The sequence below is a fragment of the Desmodus rotundus genome, chromosome 11 (genome assembly GCF_022682495.2).
Source record: "Desmodus rotundus isolate HL8 chromosome 11, HLdesRot8A.1, whole genome shotgun sequence".
NCBI classification, from domain to species: domain Eukaryota; kingdom Metazoa; phylum Chordata; class Mammalia; order Chiroptera; family Phyllostomidae; genus Desmodus; species Desmodus rotundus.
The window spans coordinates 24,784,414-24,810,596 of NC_071397.1; the positions used below are offsets into that span (position 1 = coordinate 24,784,414).

Sequence of the window (26,183 nt, forward strand, 5' to 3'; positions counted from 1 at the left end):
TGTTTGAATTACATGGGATTTATTACAGTATTCCATATTCTAATTAATTTTTAGTTTTAGTGTTTCTGAATGATTTCACCATTTTATCTAACTCTTGTTATGGACTTTATAAATGCAATAAATCATCTTTTCATCAGAAATAAATTAGACTGAACTAAATGTCACTACATCTTTCTCCTACTGTAGCTGCTCAGGGAGCCCATGTCTCACCTTAAAAAAAATCAATATGTGGCACATTTCAGTTGCCAATAGATTACACAAAAATAATTACTATCAATTGAGCCATCAATTAAGACATCGAGACCATTAATCAATTTTTGAAGCTTCCTATGTTATTAGGATCAAATTTTTATATCTGATAGATTATTATTTATAGTCCTTGACTTTCAGTATTTTTACTTGCATAATTATAAATTATGTCATCAGTTTACTAATTTTAGATTTTAGAATTAAATAAAATCGATTCAGTTTATTATATATTTTAAAAACAAAAGAATTGTGGTTGTTAAAATTGTACCTTATTTTTACATAAAAAATTAAAAATATCAAGTGAATGAGGATGTTTATTAACTACAACCAGATGATGATCATATTAATATCATTGGTGATGTAAAAGGAGCAACAAGGCTGTAATTCCTTTGAATTCTAAAATCATGAATGTATGAATGTTTAGAAACAAAGCAAGACTTGCAGTTTTCAAAACTGTTTTTTAAATAAACAATATTACAAAAATTGAACTTCTTTGCCTTTCTAATCTAAATACTTGAATTACTATCAATCCAAAACAATGTGTGAAAAATCTGCTTGATTGCCTCTTGGGTAACTTTGGATAAGAATACAGTGATGAACTAGTCACTGTCATAACAAGTAATAGGATCTCGAGAACTCTTTCTGAGTGAATTAATGATGGAATAAAATATGCTAATTTTATTCAAAATCAAGCCTGATCTTTCGAGAGAGATATTTTAAAATAACAGTGATTTCTAATCATCTTTGGGGAGCTCTAGGTGGAACAAGAAAGGAGGACACTCCACTCATTGTCTCATTCCTGCCACTCACGCTCTTTAGGGGGTTCTATAGAATCCCTGGGTAGCAGGCAGCAAGCAGTTCGCAGTGCTTCAGCCTGAGGGATTTTGCTATTGTTAGCTGACCTTGTCTGGCCTCGATGTCTTTGAAGGAGGAATTGGCTCACCCACAAGTGTGAATGCTGGAAGCCCTGCTTCAACAGCAGAGGGTAACCTTTAGAATTTTGATAAAGTATTAAAAAGAAACAAACTGAGCAAGAGGAATCTTGAATTTGTGGCTATCTATAGTGAAGGGGGAAGCAAAGTTTCCAAAAGCATTGTTAATTAGATTTTAAAAGCACATAAATAAATGTATTATAACCTAAGCAACAAAAGACCCATACTTGATATACACATTATATATATATATATATATATATATATATATATATATATATATATATATATAAATACCTTTTTTATAAAAATGAGAATAACAGTACAAACACACATACTCTATTCCACTTCATATCTTCACCTACTAGAATATGCTCTTCTACTTTATTTTCACATAAAAATAATTCTCAGCAGCCTGCCCTATAAGTAAGTGTAGTCTTCACTTTCCTTTAAAAAGCTGCAGAATGTTATATGGTTTGATATGCATCATTGATTCTACCAGTTTGGAATTAATATATTTAAGCTGTTTCAGTTTTTTCCCCCATTATCTGGATCATAAATTCATCTTAATAGCTATATTAAGATATAATTTACAGACATAAAGGGCACCTATTTAAAGTGAAAGATTCAATAACTTTTAGTAGATCCAGAGTGTACAACCATCACCACAATCTAATTTTATATTTGTCATCCCCAAAAGAAACCTGTGTTCATTAGCAGTCACTCCGCACCTCCCGCCTTCACCTACTTTCTATCTCTACAGATTTGTCAACTTAGGACATTTCATATGAAAGGAATCATATAATATGTGGTCTTTTGTGACTTAGCATAATGCTTTCAAGGTTTATCCATGCTTTTGCATGTAAAAGAACTTTTTACCCTTTTATTATTGATATGTATATACCACATTTTATATATCTATTCATTAGTGCATGGTCAGTTTGAGCTATTTTTACATTTGTCTATAAAAACAATGTTACTATAAACATTCGTATTCAAGTTTTTATATGGATATAAATTTTAATTCTTTGGGGTATATACCTAGAAAATAATTGCTAGATCATACACCCTATGTTTAACATTTTAAAAAAAGATTTTATTTATTTTTAGAGAGAGGGATAGGGAAGGAGAGAAAGATTAATGTGGGGTTGCTTCTTGCACACCCCCCACTGGGGACCTGGCCCACAACCCAGGCATGTGCCCTGACTGGGGATCAAACCGGTGACCCTTTGGTTTGCAGGCCGGGGCTCAATCCATTGAGCCACACAAGCCAGGGCCCTATGTTTAACATTTTGAACAACAGCCAAACTATTTCCCAAAGAGGCTGTACCATTTTAGATTTCTACCAGCAAAATATGAGAGTTCCAATTTCACCACATCATTCTCTATTAGCTTTAAAATTTATGTTTGATAAGTTTTTTTTTTAAATGCACTTTGATAGGACAGCTGTCACAATACAATCTAACAAAATTGTTTTGAATGAAGTTAAAGACAACTAAGTGCTACTAGGACCATCTTATGGAAAAAAACCTGAATGAACTTTTTGACCAACAAAATAATTCACTATTACCATAACAGTGTGATTTTTAATAGATCTTGTTTTCACATTTTCCAAGTTTTTCTCACTGAAGAAATACATTTCCATTCTCACAATCTATTCTTTAGCTATTACATATTAATAGCTAGGAATCCTTAAAACACAAGTGTTCTCACATAACTGATGTTCGCAGCATCCACTGTGTGTTAGGTAGGACATGACCCCCAGGAAATTCCAACCCATTTTTTCTCAGTATAAAGAAAGATATTTTTGAAAAGCGGTACTCCCTTCGAGAGAGATTCTGTTTCTCCTTCCCATGCTAGCCAGATGGAGAGCTGTTCTTGATCACAGAACATGCAAGGTCTCCCCATCTTGCTTCCAGAGCCAAAAGCTGGATGGGAATTAGATTAATGCTTTCTGTCTCTATGCCAAATCTGGAGCTACCAGAAACCCTGGATTTCTTTATTTTTCTTGCCTTCCATGTCTTAAATTCTAGTTTTCCTTAAACTAATAAAATGGCTTCTCTACCTTTTGTCAGTTCTATGTTCACATTTCCTTGTTAATATCTCTGACTTCAGTTCTTGTTTCATTCCTAATTCACCCTTCGCCCAGCTCTCGTTTTTATTACTCCCATGCCAAAAATTATTCCAATTGAAAATATACATTCTTCTATGACTTGGTTTTATCTTATTTTTCAGGTTTATCTGCCTCTAATGCCTTAATATATGTCCAATATATGTCCTAACCACATCTGTTGTAATTTTTTCAATAGTTCATGCTTCATGTCTTTCATATGCTAGGATTCCCCCGAAGTGCACTTTTACTCTAACATCTCCCTTCCTTCCTTTATGATACAGTTTCAAAGCTATCATCTCCAAATTTCTTTTGGACTTCACTTAGACATAATTAATAGCATAGACATTATATAGAGATCTAACTAAAGAAATGATACCAAATAACTCTAACATTATAGAAGTGCATAAAGTGAGAGTCCTATTCATAGCCTCCTCCAAACCCAATACCACTCTGATTCCCACAGGCAATTATTCTATGTTCCTTTTTGTACAAACGCACATCCAGATTATATGGGCACATAATTTAGTTTTCCTTATTTATCAGTTTTTATAAAAGTGAGATGGAATAGTAACAATAATGCTAGTCCTTGTAACAGATACACCTTGAGATCGCAATCGCTTAGCAACACAGAAACGAATTTCTTGTTCGTCTAAAGTTCAATCAGCGTAAGTGGAAGGGAGGAATTCTGCTCCTTGTAGTCACTCAGTGACACTCAGGGACTCAAGTGGCACAGGCTTTATCCTCAGCACACGGTTTCTGAGGTTGCCTTCAGTGTCATAGGCAAATTCCCAAATACCAAACGAGGTAAACAAGGGGGGAAAGAGGAAACCCAGAAAATTTTACTATATCCTGACCCATTGACCAGGACTTGGTCAGCACGGGGCCAGACACCCTGAAAGAGAGCATGGGAAAGCAATCTAGCCATGTGCCTAGGAAGGCATGAAGACTAGTTTGGTGACTACAGCCAGATTCTGCCATGAAAATCATGATCTAAATATTGTTTTTTTAAAAATAAAACTAAAAAAGTGAATGTTTTTTCTTCACTTTCAGTTACAACATATCTTGGGGATTTTTTATTGTCATTATACATAGGTAAAGCTCAGGAATTTTAATGACAGACGTTCTTAGTGTAAATAGGACACAGCATACTTAATCACCTCCCTTATGAATGCTTACAAATGCCTATGAAAATCTTATGAACATACTTGAATTATAAATATCTAGAGGTAAAATTATTAGGTCAAATAAATATGCCAAATTTGTATTTCAATGTGTATGCCATAAAAGCCTGTAGAAAATTAAACTTCCCAAATAGCTTCTGATTACCAAATTCCACAGTCCCTCACCAAAATTCAATACCATCTTCATGTAATTGGTTGTATGTCTGGAGAATGAAAATTATGAGAATTGATAATCTCATTGCTGTTTCTTCTATTACAATTTTTATTATATCCTTTGTCATTTACGTTTTGTCTAATTTATTTATTTTATTTTTTGTTTAATCTTTATTGTATTTTTTCAATCATTAGAATACATACATTCCTCACTTTTGGGGCTGTTTGTTTTTATATATCAATTTACAGGAAATAAGTTTATGTGATGGATATTGATCTATTTTATGTCTTTTCAAATAAAATTTCTTGGTCTTTCTGAGCATGTGGTCATGTTTTCACTCATGTTTTTCCTGTTGAAAACCAGGAAAGTCCAATTATCCTTCTTTTGTAGGAAACTTGTTTTTTTCCTCCGGATAATTTTAAGAAGCTTCCTTTGTCTTTGTTGGTCAGCAGTTTTTCACTGTGATGTGTTAAAAGTTCAGAATCATTTTTATTCATCTAGCTTAGGATTTTTGTTTTATTTTTCCCTGGTAGGTTTTCTATTCAAAGGATTTATGTTTCTCATCTATTCTGCAAATATCACAGCTGTCGTGAGGTGGCTCAGCCGGTTGGAGCGTTGTCCCCACACCAAAGGTTGCAGTTTTGATCCCTGGTCAGGGTGCTTATGGAGGCAATGGATCAATGTGCCTCTCTCACATCGATGTCTCTCTCTCTCTAAATCAGTAAACATATCCTCGGGTGAGGATTATAAAAATAGTTAAGAAAAGATCACTCTCCTACATTCACTTTGTATTCTCATGTTAAAACATATATTACATGAAACAAGTTCTCATTTTATTCTCCATATTCTCAGTTCCCTTTGCATTATGTCTGTCTCTTGATTCATAGTAATTTCTTCAGAAATATTACCTTGTTGATTAATTCTCCTTATAACTCTGATTGTTATTTAACTTGTCCATTTGTAAAAATTTAAATGTTACATCTTTACTTTTTTTAAGCTACATTTGTTTATGTTTTAAAGCACTCTAGTAAGTTTTCATGATACTTTTTCTTATATACAGTTCAAATTCCCTCTTTTATTTCTTAAAATTATAAGCATAAAGTTCTTATTTTTATGTGGCAATAACAAGATCTGGTCTTTGCAGATCCGAGTCATCCTCTCTTCTTTTTGTGGACTCCTCTCTCATGGGGTTTTTTATCCCCCTCAAGTGTTTTGCCATTTTTTACCACAGGCTTTACACGATAAAGGTTTCCAAGATAACCTTGGGAAGTGCATCTGTGAGGACACTTTGAGGCTGAATGTAAGGTATTCCCACAAGGAGCACTTGTGCTTGCTTTGTCCATCTCCTGAGACAATTTCAGCCTTGGAACATTAGAATATAATTTCTCTTTAAGCTTTTAAATAAATAAGAATTGGCACATTTAAATTAGAGTTCCTGGTACCAAGTCAGTGCTCAATAAGTATTTTGAATAAGTGAATGACATACATATGGGTTTGGGCCACAAACCTCCATACTGGGCAAGTTTGTGGTTATGGTATCAACTAGGGAACGTAACTGCGGAAGATTTTTGCCTCCCATCTAAAAGTGAGGCATAGTCAAAAAACTTCCTAGAAGATCATTTTTCTTTTCCCTTTTTCTTTATTTTTTTCTTCCATTTTTTATTTGGCTGTAAGAATTTTTCTCATTATTTTGGCATTTCATTAGTGTATTTAAAACTTTTTCTCTAGCACGTATTTATGTCTGTCTTAGAGCTGGAATGTTTTTTTCAGCTGCCACACTATCCAAAATAAAAGTCACCATATTTTTCTTCAGCCTTCCAGGAATTTCTCAACATGCGTATTTGTTAAAGAAACCTTTTATTGTTTTTCAACACTGATATATATGAATTTAGCATGTAAATGTGCATATGCGTATATATGTGGCATGTGTGCATATTTGTGTTTTTGTGTTTTCCATAACTCAAGATGGGAGTAGACTTAGATATGCATTTACAGTTTGCAATCTTTAGAATATGCTAATATTATTTTGTATATCTGTACCACAGAACACTTAATTGTTTTTGTTTTTATGATTATCTCACTTTTTAGGACTTAAAGCCTTAAAGCAACTTTATTTATTTACTTATTTAAATCCTTACTTATTTACTTATTTAAATACTTACTATATGAAATTCACAATCCTTCATATAGTTCTGACAAGAGTCATTGCTAAAGTTGTATTTTTATTCTATAAATTTTTAAATCCATAGATATAGTCTGAGATACAGCATAAAAATAAGAAAATAATTTTTTAAATATGAAATGTAATGGATCATTATGGAAACTGAATTCTATACCACAAATCCTTACAGAGAGCTACAAGTTCACATTTCAGTGCTACTATTACATAGATTTATTTTAGAGCAAATTAAACTTAATATGATACATTTATAAAAACAGTATTTTGACTAAGCATATTTTTACTTAGTGGCTGCATTTAGATTTAGAAGTCAATGAAGTCTGAATTACCTTTCCACTATGGAGAGTAAGAAATTTATAACTATGCACATTTTTAGTAAGTGACTGATGTCAAATGGAAACATTAATTATATTAGTTAAATTCAATTTATTCCTTCCATTATGGAGATATACTTCTCTGGAATACTTCTAAATTAACATAAAACTTATAGGAAAAGAATATGATAAAATATCAGTATTAAAAACATGTGATTACTTCTTAACTGGAAAATGCATACGAATTAGGGAAAAACAAGTCAACCATCAAGGTGTCCTGATTAGTCAAGCACTTAACCCCAGCGCTAAGAGTATGCGTGCTGACAAAAGCAAGTGCAACTCTGTCTTCTAGTCTTACAGGGCAGAACAAGTCTCACGTTCTAGGCACCCCAGAATAGCTATTTCACAAAAGAACTGTTTCATGAAATCTAGATCTATGCATTTCCAGCCTAAATTTGAAAAATAAAGATGGGTCAAAAGAGAAGGCACATCAATTAACCTAGAATTCACTTCACTTTATTTATTTATTTAATTTACTGAATCATTCATTCATTCAATCTAAAAGGACTTAGGGAGTTCTCTGTATGCACCAGAAACCCACTAATCTAGACTGTGGGTGATCAGTGGAAACTAGGCCTTCCTTTTAATAAGCTTTCAGTCTTGTGAAGTTAAGGGGGAAAAAAGGCAATTGCAAAACTGCAAAATACATCAAGTGCTAACTGTAAACCTAACACTACTCTAAATGTTTCAAAGGTGCTAAAATAATTTAATTCTCACAAGAATATAAAAACATGACTATTTTGATTTTGCTGGATTTACAGACAAGAAAACAGAGATGCACACTTCATAAGCTTACTCAGGGTCACAAGGCAAATATATGGGAAGTGGATTGGAGCCCATATTGTTGGGAAATTGACTAAAACTTATCAACATTTTTACACTCCTGGCAGGGGACAAAATAGGACATATCTACAGAAGAAGAGAGGGCAAAAACGTCTGTGGTGTCCAGGAGGGCACTCAGGAGGCTGTCGGCGGATGTTGCATGTTTAAAGACAATGCACACGCATGGGGCACGGCAGATGCTCTGGCATGGAGGAGGTGACTGTGTGCACACACACACATGCACAGGTGAACAGCTGAGTCTTGCCATACAGGCAGGGACTGGCTGGTGGGGAGACTTGTTGGACACTTGTTAAGGTAATGTGAAGTCACTGAAGACTTAGGCAGAACATTAATAACTCATGTCTGTTTTTAAATATCATTCTCATTTTAGTGTGGAGAATGGTTTGCAAAAGGAGACGTAGCTGCAAGTAGTTAAAGTATCATAGAAGTAAAAAGAACCAGATTGGGACTGGCAGTAAGAAAATATTGAGAAAGTAGAGAAGTGAAGAGATTTGGAAGGAATCTGGTGTTGAGAGCTGAGCTAAACTACTCTGTAACATTACTAGCTCAGCATTCATTTTGTGTGGCCAAGTGGCCTGCAGGGTCCTTGCGCTGATTGATGCTAGCCCTGCCACCAGCGCATGCTCTAGATAGCCGTCCACAGAGTCGCAAGTAAATGTTTTAAGTTCCAGATATGACTCCCCAGCTGCCTTTGCGGTAAGCAGTCTCCCTGACCTCTCAGTGCCTTTCTCTTGCATACCCCTTAGAAAAGAATCTCCATGAAGTTTACCAAAGCTACATTCTTTTACGTCTGAATTAACCAATTTGGCCTTAGCCCAGGGACCCAATGCACTCCCCACAGATACCCTAATAAAAGCATGTGCCCCAGATCATGCCTCTCTCTCAGCCTGCACCTGCCTTGACCTCCCCGCATGGCCACTCAAGGCTTCTCTTGTACTTCTTACAGGACCTGGGAGTAATAACCTTTTCTATTTCAATTTCACTGTAAAACTGCACAATTCCATTGTGGTCTTTTGATGAATCATGGTTCGTCCTCCAACATCTGGGTCTCTACTTAAGAAATACTCTTTTAACATTTAATTTTTCAACATTTAGTTTCCAAAAGGACTTTGTAATCAATTTCATATATCATGTATGTATCAGTCAGGGGCTGTGAGGAAACAGAAGCACATTACAGAAGGGGTAACTGAAGTGAGTTTAATGACTATTTCAAGTTGGGAAAGTTTAAGAGAATCAACAAGAGAAGGAAGAGAATCTGTTACTAGCATTGGACCTGGATGAGAAAGCAAATGAAATACTTTCTGCACTGTGGGCAAGGATATAGGCACAGAAGAAAGACCACCTGTAGTCTTGGAGAGAGAAATGTAGCCACCACAACCTTATGTTCAGCTGAGAAAGAATGGAGAAAAAAATCAACTTGAACTCTTTCTCTTTCTACACTTCCAATGCCATGCCATTCGATCGGCCAAACAATGCTGGTGGTCAGAGGGCAAGAGGGAACTGAGCAGCAATGGCTCACAGAAGTCAGCCTCCCAAGATACCAAGCAGGGTGGGAAAAGACAGAGAGTAGATCTGGCTGTGCAGCAGAAAATATCTAGCCTGGGAGGAAGGGAGAAAAGCATAGGTGAATCTCCAGTTTTGGGTTTGGGTAACTGAATGAACAACACCATTTAGTGATAAGGAAGATACAAATGTCATTCATGTTGGGCAAAGTTCTCTTAATATTGGTCTATCTGGATGATAGCTTCAAAATTCCTAGTAATACCTATCCCTCTTTTCCAGAACCTATTTACTTTTTGACTTAAAAATATTTGGCAATTTGGGAGAGAAGAAACTTGAGCACATGAACTTATATTAACACCTTGCCTGAGAAATCAGTAAAAATATATCTTTTACATGTAAACATTGATCTATTTCATTGCATTCTTGTTCAGGTCATGAAGTCACAACCCACTGTATCATCATTCATCCAAGGGCAGCTAAAAGAACTTCAGGCAATGTGGCCAAGGAGCTATAATCATTTCTCTAAAGAGAAAATGGTACAGTTATTGCAAATGCCTGTTGCATCAGGGAAATGATTTAAGACATATTAGACAAATGATTTTAACATATTAGGCCTAATACAATAGAGTCACAGATAGCTAAAACAGTGATGGAAAAGATGTTCATTTCAAATTTCAAAAGGTTAAAAAATATTAGATGCAATAGTTTTACTTTCACAACAAGATAGTTTACATTGAAGGGCAGTCATTGGTTTCTGACTACTGTGAAGAACCTGATAAATTAGTTTTTAAAATCTTAGAAAAACATGCACACGAAAAACTAAATTTAAATCTCATGGTTTTAAGTGTAAAACCGTTACTTAAAATTCTATTATATTACAATGAAAAAGCTTACGCACTCAACACCCGAATCTGTTTCCATTTAAGTTCTAAGCAAACACCCAAAAGGAGCTAAAGCTTTCCTTAATTTTGGAACTGTTTGGCATACTATTTTTCCTTTATACAAACCTTGGAATGAAAAAGAATGTTATTTTTGTAAATTAATCTTTTTTAAAAAACACTAGATGACTTAAGAAGATTAGGTCAAAAGATGCTGAAGCAAAGGATAGGCACAAATACTAAAGCACATTGTCTATCTCATCTTATTCTTAAATACTCAATATTATATTACTGAGGAAACGGATTTAACTTGTCTGATATGAATATCTATTAATGGCTTGTCTGTGCGAAGCTGGCCAATTGCTTGGCTTTAACCTGCAATATTCTCAAGACAGTAGAAGCAGTTTATGCTCCGTCACTTCCTATGCATTCAAACATGATGACTTAAAATAATCTTTATAATCTTTCAGCTTATCTCGAGAAAGGGACATGCTTAATAATTGTATCAGTGGCTTAGCTTCATAATCTCTATGCATTTTAACATTATATTCCATAGAACAACCAGGATTATTCATGGTAAGAATAAATGGACGCCAGAGAATTATTGTATAGCAGTTGGCAATAACTAGTAATAAAATAGGGTTTCATCTGAATCCATTTAGGTGATCTTATTTTACTGAATGTGTTAAAGTATTTTCAGGAATGCCAAGAGGAATTCACTTTTAAGAAGAACAATGTGGCATCAATACTGAGGCACAATGAAAGAGAATTTATAAAGAAGTAATTTCTCTTCTAGTCAAGAATGCAAGCATATAGGTAGTAAAACTCCATTTATTATTCTATTTATGAAACTTATTATGAGTATGTTTGGCAGAACTAGTAAAGTGTATTCATGAACTCCATTAATATGCATTGTGTGCCTACTATGTGCCAGATAGTGAGTACGCAAAGATTATCTGCTCAGACCTTAGGAACTTTTGGTGAGGTGAGTAAAACTGACAGACAAATAAACTAAGTTAGGTTATGATTCAGAATGGAAGCCCTAGCCAGGCAGCTCAGTTGGTTAGAGCATCGTCTCAGTACGCAAGGTAGTGTGTTCGATTCTCGGTCAGGGCACATACAAGAATCAACCAATGAGTGCATGGATAAATAGAACATCAAATCAGTGTTTCTCTCTCCCTCTCTCTCTCTCTCTTTCTCTTTCCTTCTCTCTCTAAAATCAATAAAAACATTAAAAAAGATTCTGAATGGAAAGGTGCTATGACAACGCACAGAAGGGAGATATTAAGTCTGTATCAAGAATTTAAGAAGGCTTCACAGAGAAACCAATTAACCTAAATTCTGAAGAATAGAAGAGAGGTTCCCAGATGGCAAGGGTTATCATAGGCTGAAGAAATAGCATGTTAAAAAGTGCAAAATATTGCCATGATTGGTAGAGTGGGAAAATTTTATATACTTTAGAAAATGGATTTGGAAGCTAATATAAAATTGTGATGGGATTACAGTTTGAATATTCTTAAATACCAGCTTCTGCACGTTAGGTCTCATATATACATTTTGCCTATTTTGCTGCAAAATCCCAATTTCTCTTTAGAGCTGGTCAGAGCCATACATGCAACCCCACAACTACCTTTGGGGGTCCCACAGCACCAGCTCTCACCTTTCCATCCCCCAAACTTCATCCTCTTTCCTGACAGCTCTCCCAATCAGCCAAAATTCAAATTAGAAATCTGAGCCTAATCCTTTTTACTCCTTTTTCTTGGGGCCAAACATCCACTCTATCATCAGGATCTATTCAATTGCTTGATATGCATCTGTGCGGCCAGTCTGCTTTTCACTATCAGCACTTCTTGCCTAAGCGGTCCGTCTGACGCAAAAACAATCTACTTGGCCTCCCTGCTTCAGGTCTTGATCCTATTTCTGTTTAAAAATTTTTTATTGTATTTTTCCATTTAACCTCCTGTCTATTTCTTTGCCACAATGCAGTGAGGGTGATCATGTTAAAACGTGACGCTGATCACATTACCCCCCTCCTTAGAACATTCAGAGAATCCCTGGTGCTTTCAGTATCAAATTTAACCTGATTACCATGGCAAACTGGTTCTGCCTCCTGAGGAAGCTCATCTCTAATCTCTCAGCGTTCAAATGATTTGTTCTCCTTTCCTTGATTGACTCCTATTTGTACTATAATTCTTAACTTAGAGGACGGTTCTTCTAGGAAGCTTTGTCTGACACTGAAGTCTAATTCAGACACACTTCCTATATATTTAGTCCCGGTACTTCTATGACAAGTCTTATCACCCCATACTACAATAGCTATTTATTTGTATATTTTCCCTAGAATCCAAGCCGTACATTCCGGCATTTTTATCTATTTCTTCCCTCTTTCATGTATTCTGTGAGCCCACTCAGTGCCTCAAACAGCCCTGATATTCAGTGTTTGTGAAATAGTTGAATAAATATGTAGGGCCTTAATCAGAAAGTGCATTACTTATCATGTTGGGAAGCCTGGACATTATTCTCTATGTCAATGCTTTTAACTATGCACCATGAAGTATTGGAATCCATAAGATAAACATGGGGTAGTTACTGGAAACATCAATATTCCTCAAAGTTTATTAATGTATCATTTAAATAGCATAATTAATATTTTCATAGCGTAAAGTAAAACATAACATTTTAATGAAATTTTCTTTGCACTCTGCCACTAGAGTAAGGCAAATATCTGTGTTTGTTTACTCTTTTCAACCTGTAATTACATGTAGCAGAAATTCTTGTGAAACACTGTTGTAGGTGTTTGCACGTTTTTTGTAAAGGGGATGATAAGCTCTGATTTAAATGTTAGCTGTTTGAAAGTCACATTTTTTTGTTGTTGTAAATAATAAACACGCATAGCATTTTCTTTCTTGTGAGAACAGCTGAAAAAGGCTTGCACTATTCACAGCACCACAGTTAGGGTGTCAGCTCCCTGCTGTGCCACAGCCATCACCACAAATAATTGCCCAGTCTTAAGTACTTCCTTAGGATTTCTGATCACCTAGTGACCACTAGTGTTTGGCGTTTGTTCAACTTTCATGTCATTAAGACGCATTGTGTCTGTACTGAATGATCCCTCACGTGACACCGTCTACCCTAGTGGGACCGCTGCACCTGAGCCCTGCACCCCTGAGCTCCAGCTTCCTTCAAGCCTGACTGGAGGTACCAGCGAGGCAACCCGTAAGTAAGTGCAAGGGAGTTATCGCCAAGGGGATGGGCTTTACCCAGCAGGAATCGGAGGCAGAGAGGGGCCAGTGGATGAACTCATCTCCTTTCTCCCACAGAGACTTTTCTGATGATATGTCGTGTATAAGCCTCTTTTAGGATGTCTCACGTGGCAGAGCCATCGCCTGTGATGGTCCCTTCAGTGATAGACCCCTTGCTACTAACCCTCACTCTTTTCTGCTTCACTCTCCTGTCCCTCATTCTGGGGCTTGTACTCCCCATAAACACGTAGTTCATGCTCTGTTTTCTAGGGAATCTGGGGCAAGGAAGCCAGGAGTTAGAAATTGGTGACTGACCGTGGTTCTGCTCCAGGGAGGTCCTGACTGAACAACTATTTGGCCTTTTCCATATCACTTTCTTTTGCATCTCTGTGCCCATGTTTTCAAACTACTATCCCATTATTTTAAAATATTATGACTTTTCAGAGAGTATGTTTGTTTGGAAAGTAGTGTGTGTGTTTGTTGTCTGTCTGTGTAGTTAAAAAGCAGTATAACAAAAGGGCACATACTGTGTTCAGTCTGTATCACTTTACCAGATATTTCCCTTTGCTTTCCTAGGGCCAGTCTCCAGCCTGTCCCACTGCGGTCTATGTCCAGGAAACTAACCTATGTGACTATATCAGCAGGACTCCTATGCTCTGGTTTTTGACCCAATGGGGAGTCCTAGCTGGAGTTGCCACAGAAGGAGGAGACTGAGGTTAGGATAATGTTTATTCCTATGGATCCCTTTCTCTGAGGTCACATCAAGCTAGCTGCATCCCTAGATAGAAGCCACTGCTCCTCTATATCCTCCCTCTTCCCTTGTCCCTCTGTGCCCAGGGGTGGTAATAGCTTGTAAGCTCCTTTTCTGGAGTTTGTGTACTATCCTTTGTGGTTCTACTACACCCCTTCCACATCTGTATTATTGCCACCTAGTAAATAAATGCTGCTTGTTCTCATGTGCTGTGCATCTATTTTGCTTGGACCCTGACTGACATACTTGTCAGTACACCTGCCTTTGAAGCAATGACCTTAGAGAACTGATTGAAATAAGGAAATGCATGAAAATATATAGAGAGGGAGTATAAGAAAATAGGGCTATGGGCAAAGTTTTGGAGACTACTTGATTTAAGGAATTCTGCTATAAATGACGAGTTGACCAAGCAAATGAAATAGTGTAAAGGCAAGAGTAAAACTTGGAGAGGATTGCATAGAAAATCAGGCATAAAGTGTTTTGAACATAAGGAAATATGAAATGCTATGGAGAGAGAGCATGAAGGTTTGAAGTATATTCCCTTATTTTTAGCATTTAAGTCATCAGCTGACCACAGTGACAGCACTTTCAGGAGAGGTAGTTGAAACAAAAACTGGGGAGGCACGAACTATGTTGTGAGTACAAGGCGTGCAACGCAGGAGAAAACATGAGACTTCCTCTTGCAAAAAGCCTTAAAACCTAGCGCAAGAAAAAAAGAGTTTCTGAAATGATTGGATGCTCAAATCCTTAAGAAACTTTAACTAAAATAATGCTTATCCAGTTTATCTACTATCGTCTTTCTTTTCTTCCCCTGCCTAGTTTTCTCTTTATAATTAATATTTACTAATATTCTACTAAACTGGTAAGTAAAATCCATTGTACATAAGAGTTACCTGTAGAGAAATATTTAGTGTACCAAATTTTTGTACAATATTCTTTTTGATTATCTGTGACTTTTTAAAGAAACTATCCATGACATTTTGATTTATTTCTAACTGGATTAAGCATCCCCATTTATATAGTAAAAAGGAGTTATTGCTATTTCACCTCAAAGAACATTGTCTAATCTATTCAAAAGTTAATCTGATCCTACCACTTTAATAGGCTAGTGTGCATGGGTAGAATGTGAGCATACATGTATATATTTTTGTGTTTATGTATGTGTATGTGTCTATGTATGTGTGTGTGTATATATATAATTTCCTAACGTATACAACATAGCAAGTAGGTCATTTTGGTAGTAGCTCTGTCTGTTATATAAATTATTATAAAAATTTTATACTTTCTGACTTAATCTCCTCCTCTAATAAGTGTCTGGACTACTACCCTACTATGGTCTGAATGCTGTGTTCCTCCAAAATTCATGTGGAAATGCCAACCCCAAGGTGATGATATTAGGACTATGGGCCTCTGGGATGTGATTAAGTCGTGAGGGTAGAGTCTGAATAAATGGCATTAGCACTTTGATCAAAGAGGCTCAGCAGAGCTCCTGAGCCCTTCCATCTGTGAGTACACAGTAAAAAGAGAGCCATCTATGAATCAGAAAGCCCTCACTAACCAAACACGAAATCTGCCTGTGCCAGGATCCTAAAATCCCTAGCCCCCAAAACTGTGAGGAATAAATGTCTGTTGTTTATAAACTACCCAGTCTGTTGTAATTTTTTATAGCAGCCTGCATGAACTAAGACAGAGTGTTTTCAGAAGAGATTAGCATTTGAATGAGAAGACCGAGTAAAGAAGATCCACCCACACCAGTATGACCTACATCATCCAACACACGGAGGGCCCTGATGAAACAAAAAGGGAGAGGAAGGGAAAAGTCTTTCTTCTTAATCCGTGACATCCACCTCCCCCCTTGCACATTGGAGCTTCATGTTCTCAGGCCTTCAGACTCTTCAACTTACACCAGCAGCCCCCCCCTAGCTCTCAAGTCTTGGGACTTGGACTGAACGGTCCAATTGACTTTCCTGGTTCTCCAGCTTGCAGACAGCAGATCTTGCACTTCACAGCCTCCATAAAGGCTTGGACCAATTTCCATAATAAATCACCTCTTATGTATCTGTATATCCTATTGTTTCTGCTTCTCTGGAGAACCCTGGCTAACACATATCACCTTACAGTACAAAAAGCTCACTGGCCTCCCAGGTAAGTAGTAGAAATTCATATTTTGTGTATCCCGTGTGTGACTGTAAGAGTTACTGATGCAACAGTGGATATTCTTTTAACTGTGATATTAAAATCTGAGAATCACTACAAGTAACAGAGATCAAAATACTCCCCCAAGTATCATGAATATAATCTTTATACTCTTAATCTGATAAGGATTTATATACACTCAGCATTTAAAATGATACTCATTGGTATATTAAAGCCACTCAGTTTTTGCAAATAGATTCAGTTTGACAATTTTCTACTACATAGCTCATTTGTCCTTCATGAATTTAGAATACATGTGATTTAAATCTTCCATGGCAGTCAAACACAAACAATGGAAAAGTGAAAATCTACTCATGCTTAAACGTATTTGCTTTTAAGACCTTTCCCATGTGACTGATCTCAGGCATAGGGCTAAGCACGTCCGATTCGTTGGACATGTTGGTTCATCCCAGTAGGGGCTCACGATGAATGGCTGTGTAGAAATCATTTATACTGAGGAGCTAGTGCTTGATATTTCATTTAAGAGGCTCCTGTGGATTTCGCTCCAATTTCCTTCCAGCCCCTCCAATTTTCTTTTTATTGCTAAACTGCAACAGAAAAAAAAAGAAAAAAGAAAAGAAAGGAAAAAAAATTAAAAATAAATGAATAAATAAATAAAAGACAAAGAGGCAGAAGAAAAGGAAACTCCACTTGAGCATGCTGAGATTTGTCTGTCCTGTGGCGGAGTTATTAAAAATGAGTCTGTGAGATGCCCCTGTACAGAGGAGCACATGCGGCCATCAATAGCAGTAGTAGCACAGAGTAATTACATTCGTCGTCAGAACTACCAAGTGTGAACGGATGAAAGGCAGCTAGGGAACATAGCCTACCGTTTACGGGCTTAACAATAAATGCCGGCTTTGATGCATGTGCCCAATGGGGTCAGAGAGATCGAGGTAAGGAGAGCTATGCAGATAGTTACATCAGGGACAGGAGTAAGATTGAATCTACCTTTCTCAGCTGAAAATTCTCACTTCCATTTCTCCTTCACTGGCTCTCCAGAACTTCAGTGCCATATCTTGTCCCTTGCAGGTAATTTCCTTTCTGATATCTTGTCAACTCTCAAGATCTATTCTTTCAATAAAATACATTTTTTCTTTCAAAGCTAACTTTTGCTTCTCATTCATTCAAACTGAAAAACTTTGAGATATCTTTGGTTTGTCTTTTTTTTTTCCTCATTTCTTTCCATGCTCTTTATTTACTGCCTTCTAGGACTAAATCCCTCTCAGTCTGGACTACTGAAGTAATAATATCATAACTGTTCTCACAATCTTTAGTTTTCCTTCCAATCCATACAACAAAGTTTAGTAAATGTAAAATTTAAAACAGGTCAAGAAATTAAGGGTATTTATACTTTGGCTTTACATCCTGACCTGAAATTATTCATCTCTCTATACAGATAATCCTATACATGTTGTATGGTGCTGTATTTAATTATATAAAAAATAAAAATACCCAGAAATGTAATTGACACCAGAGTGATTTCTGTATCCTTTACTCTAACAAAACATGTCCACGAATCATGTCTCAAACAAGTTTCACTCTCCTAACTGTGAGTTTTCTCTATGGGTCCAGTTTTGGGGTCTGTTTTCTCTGTATGACTCTCCATGTATGCATCCCTATGGTTGGAGACCCATCTATTCTCTGAGGCTTTCAAAAATTCCTAATTCAAGAACTTTTCCTTTTTCTTTATTTAGTACTTGATAGTTGCTTTCTAACAGGTTGTTCTTTTATGTACATAAAGGTAACTCCTTTTTTACCTGTTTTTATCTTTTTATCCTTACTCCTTCTTTAAGCGTCAGCTTGGCTTCAGTTTCCAAGCTGGTCCGAATTCTCTCCTCTGTGTCCCTACAGTGCATGCCATATGATATTGGAGGTATCTTTGTTGCGTCTGTTTCTCTCTCTAAACAAATATAAAGGTAGGTCCAACAACCTATGTACCTTTGTATGACCATCATCAAGCAAAGTATATGCACTAGTCAGTACACAAGACATTTGGTTAATTGGATAGAATTAAGTGTCTTACGTCTTTTCCCCAATTTAAAAACAAGAAATTGCTACCTAGTATAATTCCTATCTAGAAACATTTATACCCCAGGCCTGCACTAAATGGCTTGGATGATGATGATGATGATGATGATAGCAAAGACAGCAACAGTGGTCACTATCCTAATTTTACACTGTGATAATGGAGGAAATTCTACATACGGGTCCCCACAATCTTACTCTATTGTTGGTAACTAGAAAGATCCTGATTCTGTCATATTGAAGGGATCCAGCAGAAATTTTGGAATTTACTGTTAATTTTTCCAGCTTTCATCTTACCCTCTTCCAGCTGGTACCACTACACCATGGAAGCCCATTGGCATTAGAATGCAGAAGGCCAGGGGAGTTTAAGAAGCTACTTGTATTCATTCCTTCCTTCAATCAATCTGCTTCACCTTTTCCTGTAGAGCAAGAACTCTGTTCAAATGCTACATTTGAAAGTAAACAAGAATTTAGAAGTATGATGATACAGGATGATACAGGTGGTCCATTTCAAATTTGTAATTTTTGGATGTTACAAGTCAATTCATCATTAAGGGGACTCTGAGACACTCCAGCAGTGTGTTCTGAGCACTGAAGCAGCTGGAGAGTGATCACACCCAGGCTGGCCTAATGAAAAAGACAAGAAAATCAACTGGTTGCTAATTGGAGAAGAAATGTTGTCACAGAAGTTTCCACACTGTTTAATGCAAATGCAGGAAGGACCCTGTACTTTATCAAGCTAACTCAGAGGATTAGGTGAAAGAATGAAAACAAACAGAGGAGAAAATGTGACTCTTGAATCCTGCATTACATAATTTAAGACAAAAGAGACCCTACCAGACAATATAAGCATTGCCCTTTTTCTCAGTCAGCACAATTATCACGCAAAGGAAACATAGTTTAACAGCACTTACCTCAAGACATTAAATCACTGCCTTAAAGTGTATAGACATCATCCTATAAAGCAGTGAGGATATGTGTCAGCAATGTAGCTGCTCACATTCTGGAATGTTTTTTAATATAAAGCTCACTATAGGTAGCAAAGAATGTGTGTAAACCTCTAGACATCTGCCTATACAACCTCCTCTATATCACACCCGCATAGGCACCTGACTCAGCACCCAGTACACTGGTACAAGAATACACCATACCTGTATCTTTGCCAGCCAAATACCTGGATGGAATTCATTAGGCCAATACTTTGCCACTTTGTTATAAAGTCATACAGACCTAGACTTTGCACTTATGGAGTAGCATTTTACTCATATGTAATAAATGAAAGATTCTTCTGTGTTCTTGCCTTCTGAGAACAGAATCCCCATATTTGTTGGCTATTTGAAATTACCTGGGGCTTAATCTGATTTCTTTTCTTTTTTAAATTAAATTTAGTGAGATGATATTGGTTTACAAGATCATATGGGTTTCCAGTGTATATTTCTATGATACATGATCTGTACATATGTTGCATTTCTTTCTCAGGCCCCAAAAATCTCTAGGAGAGGCATCCACTGAAGGTTCCTTCCAGGTATATCTGGGAACCGAATATTGTGACCAGAAATTATAAAGTCTAGAGTCTGGGGTGGCAATTTCACCATTCGATAATTCATTGCCCAACCAGCTACTACACTGCCTGCTCTTGCTTCCAGCCCTGAGCTATCTGAATAAAGTTATGAGTAAGCTGACTTTAATGTTCCCCTCAGCTTGAATAAACTTGAAACTGGCTTCTTCCTGCCTATTGGTTTCTGACCTTCCTTTTCTCAGGGCCTTTCCTTTAGAAAACTTTTTATTGTACATTATCTCTCTGCCCCTTTGAGAGGTAATTTTTCTCCCAGCCTCCCACCAATTGTATGACCCAGGAATGTCTTTCTCGGGGACCTGGGAGTCATCCCTTGGAAATGTCATCATCATGCAAGTGGGTGGCCCAAGTCCTCAGTCTCTGTCAGAGGTTAGGAGCCCAATTTGGACAAACACCAATTAGAAAACACAGATGAACTAATCATACTAACCAAACTACCCACTGACATCTTCCAATAGTTTTCTACTAGCTCACTCCAGAGCTTCAAACTTCTTGGTGTGGGTTTTTTTCTCCGCATAGTTGAGTTTAATCACTTTCCTCTATTGCAATAGTCTTAAATAAATTCTTCCTTGTCTGTTTAACTCTGCCCACTGAAAAAAATTATTTTGACAGAGCAATTTACTATTTTGCAGATACAGAGTTATATTTCTCACCTCTACTGTTGGTATTCATCAAAACACAAAACATCTCATCTGCTTTATTCCGGGAGCATTTCAATATTGTATCTGCTTAGTATGCCTGCAGAAGAGACTACATATTTCACTTTAATATTCTTTTGAATATTTTTTCTAAATATTAGAAGCCACTATATATACTGGGGTATTCAGCCATCTGAAGTTAAATATTCTAGTGTGATTAAGTTCTGCTCAATGAGAGATAAGAAGTAAGATGTTCTTTAATGGAGGGGCCATTCCCTTCATCCTTTCACCTTGTTGCTTACTGGAGTGAAGCTGGGATTGCTGGAGTTCAACTAGTTATCTTAAAGCCCCAGGTGCCAGCAGCATGGTGAGGATGGTAGAGCATCGAGTTAGAAGCCTGGGTCCCGGGTGACCATGATGTGGCATACTAGCCAGGTGCTATTTATATTTACAGGTAAAACAAACTTCTATCTTTTATTGGCACATGGTTTTTGTTCGTTTTGTGTCACTCACAGGTCATTTTAATCCCAACTGGCACTGGTGCCCTTCCTAGTTTTCCAGCCTTGCCATGGAGTAGTTCTTATACTTCTCTGATAACTGCAATGGCAACGTAAGATGAAGAAGAAACTCACACCTTTACTTAGTCCCCAGTTTTGAAATGGAGGTGCTATTGTTTGGCTGACCTCGTGTAAACATCCATAGTTGATTTAGGAAGATGTGAATATTTATGATATTAATTTTCTCTACCTATTTCCCCTCTATTTATTCAAGTCTTTGTATAACTATGGGCATTATCATATCAGTTATTTTTATGCTTACGAACTATTTAATGATGATTAAAGACTATTTCCAGTACTGCCTGTCTGTTGCTTCCTTCGGTTCCTCCCGTGATGCTCCAACACCACTGTCTGAGATGAAGTCTTGAACAGAAAACAGACCATATGCAAAGTGCCACCACAGAAACCCCAAATTCCTGACCAGGTTTTATTACACAGAGGGATGGGGCTCAGTCCTTGGCTGCTGCCTTCCTCATGTTTGCAAGGCCATTGCTCAGCTCCTCTCTCTTCCTCTTGGCACGGATGTGTGTCCCCACCTTTTCCTTGATGAATTTGGGGGCCCTCTTGTCCTTAGAGACCTTGAGTAGCTCCATGGCACACTGTTCATAGTGGGCAAAGCCACGCACCTCTCGGATCATGTCCCGCACGAACTTGGTGTGCTTGCTGAGGCGCCCGTGGCAGCAGCTATCCCTCGGCTTGCTCACGTTCTCTGTTACTTGGTGGCCCTTGTTGAGACCCAGGCCATGGGGTAACGGAGAGCCATGGCTTCTTTTCCTCAGTGGTAGCTGCGGTGCAACTCAATTTTTCTTTTCAGATAGGTCTTATATGCTACGTGAGGAGATTATTCCTGGGAATTTTATGCTTTTTGTTCTGTGATCAAATAGATTTTGAATTATGCCAATTCTCCCATTACAGCACAAGCTATTCACTCTTTCCCTCACCCTCAACTCAGCACGCACACCCAGAACTCACTTCACTTCCTAACATTTGTCAATATGACCTGAGTTTTGAAATCCTAAATATTACTCAATTATTTTATATTATGTATATTAAATTTCAGATTGTCATATGCATGCATTTTAATAATCATATTAATAGTATATTTTATGTTTAAATGATTCAACATTAGCATTATTCCTCAGAAATCTTCATTTTTAGTTGGTGGGCACACAAAGCATTTTTATGTGTGTTATATGAGTGGTATACTTTCTAAGATTATACTTCTATTTCATTAGCACACGAATGAAAATCCGGCCACTATTTTTTGATACATTTTCCACACCCTTTACTATTGCCCCTCTTCATTTGTATGGTTTTCTTTTGACATGTACTGTAGGACAGAAAAATTCTAGGGCATATCTAATTTTCGTTATCCCGAAGGTAACCTCGTTTTGTTTTTGTTTTTTTTCCTATCAGGGTTCTTATAGCAATCTAAACTTATTCTTTCAGTATAAATATTTTTTCTAAGACTTAACCTCGTATGACTCTCTTTTTGTTAACTTTGCCAGACTCTGATGAACTTTTGATCTCCTCACACAAGCCTTTTGAAAAGCACCAGCAAGTTTTATTTTTAATGTCTTGATTCTTCAGGAAAAAGGGAGCAATGGTATTACATTGGTGCAAAGAGCAGTTTTTCTCGAGTCAGACTGTCTCTGTTTAAGTTCTACTTTGACTACTACAAGCCTGTAGCATAGAGAAATTTCCTCAAACTCTTCGCCTCAGTTTTCTATCTATGAAATAATGATAGTAAATAATATTACAAATATTACGGTATTTTTGGAAGATAAAAAAGAAATCTGTACTATTAAAAATGAACCTGGCACATGGTAATCACACAATATATGTTAACTGTTATAATTATCTCATTATAATATCTCTTTTACCTTTTTTCTTCGTCATTTTGGGGATACTTCTAGAAGTTTTCTTTTTTTTTCCTACTGACTTGAACTTCTCAAGTCACTAACTTTCTTCAGTAAATCCAATATGTATTTTACTCAAACTTCTGCAATTTTAGTTTTATTGCAATCCACTCTGATCTCACCTAGATCCCTTTTCATCTCAGTGTGTTGACTTTTTATCTCATCTTCTTGTCCCTTTAAGCCTGTCTATTCTTTCCTTATGACATTATTGTCCTATTTCATAGCTTTTAAAATTTGATTTAATATATTTTTCCTGGATCCTATAGAGTAGACTGCATTTTAGAGGTCTTCTTTCCCATTTGAGGTGATGTTTGTTTCTCTTGCTTTTTAATTTTTTCATAGAATTTGTTTTTATTGTTGTTTTTAATTTATCAATATTCATCTCCCCAAAATAAAAGCCAAGACTATATCAGTATTTACTAACCAAGAGCATATGGAGATATCGCTCAGCTCTATTACCCACTGACATGTTGGTTTAAAAAAACCCAGTACTTTATTAAATATAGATCGAGAAGGGATGGAAGGGATGCCTAAAGGCACCATCCCAAAACTTAGGATCTAAAAACTGTTGTGCTTTTGTGGCTCTGTGAAGAATGGGTTGGTATCTTTTCTGAAAAACAGGAGCACATTCTAAAAGCTAGAATCTCAAATATGCACTGTTAGGAATATATTCCTGCTCTTGTCCTTGAATAAGTGCTTTAATTTGGAGAACTACATCTACCAAGATAGATTTTATCGCTGCATTCCACATTCTACATATTTACATATTGCATAGTGAAAGCTGAAGCTTCTCAATTGGTACAGCTATACTGGACGGACATTTCAGTACACCAGTGAGCAAAAATTAATGCCTGTATGATAATGAGGAGGCTGCCTAGTTTTCAGGTTTAAATGGAAGCTTTTGACCCCACAGTAATGAATAGTGAATGAATTTGTTAGCTAATGCCAGGTAACGAATCACTTCAAAACAGCAAACTTTAACTGGGCTCACAATTTGCAGCTTGGTAGTCTGAACCAGGCTCAACTAGGCTGTTCTTGTCTCACAGAGTCTTAGTCGGGCTTTTTCAGACAGCTGCTGCTTCTGCTGGTAGGTCTAAATGAACTAACATGGCCTCAGTTGGGATAATTCACTTCTATTCCATGTGCTTTTACATTGTCCAGCAGCCTAGCCAGTGCTTGTTTACATGATGGTCACAGGGGATTCAAGAGAGCAATGGGGGTGTGCAATACCTCCTGAAGCTCAGGCTTAGATCTGGCACCAAGTCTCTTCTCTTGCATAACACCCACCAGATCAAGTCACGGGTCCATCAAGGTTCAAGGTGGGAAACCAGATTTCACTTCCTGATGGGAGTTGCTACTGAGTCACATTGTCAAGGTCATGGGCACAGAGAGATATTATGAGTTAAGGACATTTTGAAACCAGTGCATCATAGTGGAGAAACCAAGATACATCTTCTAATGTTTTATTGGAGCAGGGCAAAAGTAATTGGAAAATTTCTTCAGCTCACTTTTGTCATTCCTAAAGTAACATATTTTTCCCCAAAGTTAAGCCACAGAACATTGGTGTTATCTGAGTTTTCTTATTCTTTATTACCATGGAAAATGTAATAGGATAGTTTATGCCAGAGATTGATAATACATGCCCTTTAAAGTCACAGCAATGACAATGTGCATTTTAGAGAATAATTATTTCTTTCCATGGATGGATATGTTGTTGTAGAAGTCCCACTTTTTCACAACAAATTGAGAGTCAGGAAGAAAAGACCAAAAATATGTAGATAAAACAGCTAAATATAGTCTAGTTCAACCCTAGGTATATATGACTTGATCACAATAGACCTTGATTACTTAGAGCCATATGAAGAAGCATATACTCAGAGATATACTACCTAGAGCTATCCTGACCTGATGCTAATTTATCTCTACTTCAAACTGAGACTCTTGGGCTCCTCCTGGACCTAAATCTGAAATTTCCATGGTTTCTAGACATCTGGACAATAATTTATAGAATGTGACATAATCTCACCTTCTTCAACAAACTTATCTTGAGCAGATAGTAATCAGAAATTGAGAATAGAAAACTCAAGTAAAATTTACAAAAGTATGCATTTTGGAATCACAAAATTTAAAAAAAGAGTACATCGGAGTTAGACACATCTGAGTAATTCCATTACCAGTGGGACTTTTGGCAAGCAGTAAAATTCTTTGACAATGGATTCCACATTTGAAAATGAATGAGATATGTCCACAAAGCGCTAAGGACAAAGTCTGGATCATGGTAGGTGTCTGCTGAAAAGTAACTGTAGTGTTTCACTCATCAAGACTTCTTGGAGTCAGCACAGTTAAATAATTATAGAATTATGACCATGCCCTCCTCCTAGATTTTTACCCTCCACATACCCGCTAGTTAGTTTAAAGGCAAACAGTTATGAGTGGGGATGGTTTTTAGATTCAGGGACTTACAACATTAGAAGTGTTTTCAAAATATGTAATGAATAGTGGTAGACAAATCAGGCTGATTCTTAGTTTATGATGAACACTCTGCAATAGTAAATTTTCTCTGATTCTCTTTAAAAGAAATACCGAGATATTTTAATGCCCTGATTGGCGTGGCTCAGTTGGTTGGGCATTGCCCCCAAAAGCGAAAGGTTACCAGTTTGATTCCTGGTCAGGAGACACGCCTGTGTTGCAGGTTTGGTTCCCGGTCAGGGAGCATGCGAGAGGAAACTGATCGATGTTTCTCTCCCTTCCCCCCGCTCTAGAAATAAATACATAATATCTTTTAAAAATCCTTAGATACTTGAAAATAATCTGTTGTTGCAGATTCTCCAAGTATGTGCATGCTTGCAGTAATGATACCCCATTCTGGT

At 36.8% G+C, this 26,183-nt stretch overlaps 1 protein-coding gene and 1 pseudogene across 1 annotated transcript in view; both read right to left on the reverse strand.

Moving 5' to 3' along the window:
- EYS (eyes shut homolog) overlaps nt 1-26,183 on the reverse strand; it is a 1,562,674-nt gene that overhangs the window by 386,256 nt on the left and 1,150,235 nt on the right.
- Nucleotides 21,844-22,157, reverse strand: LOC112319242 (large ribosomal subunit protein eL36-like; annotated as a pseudogene).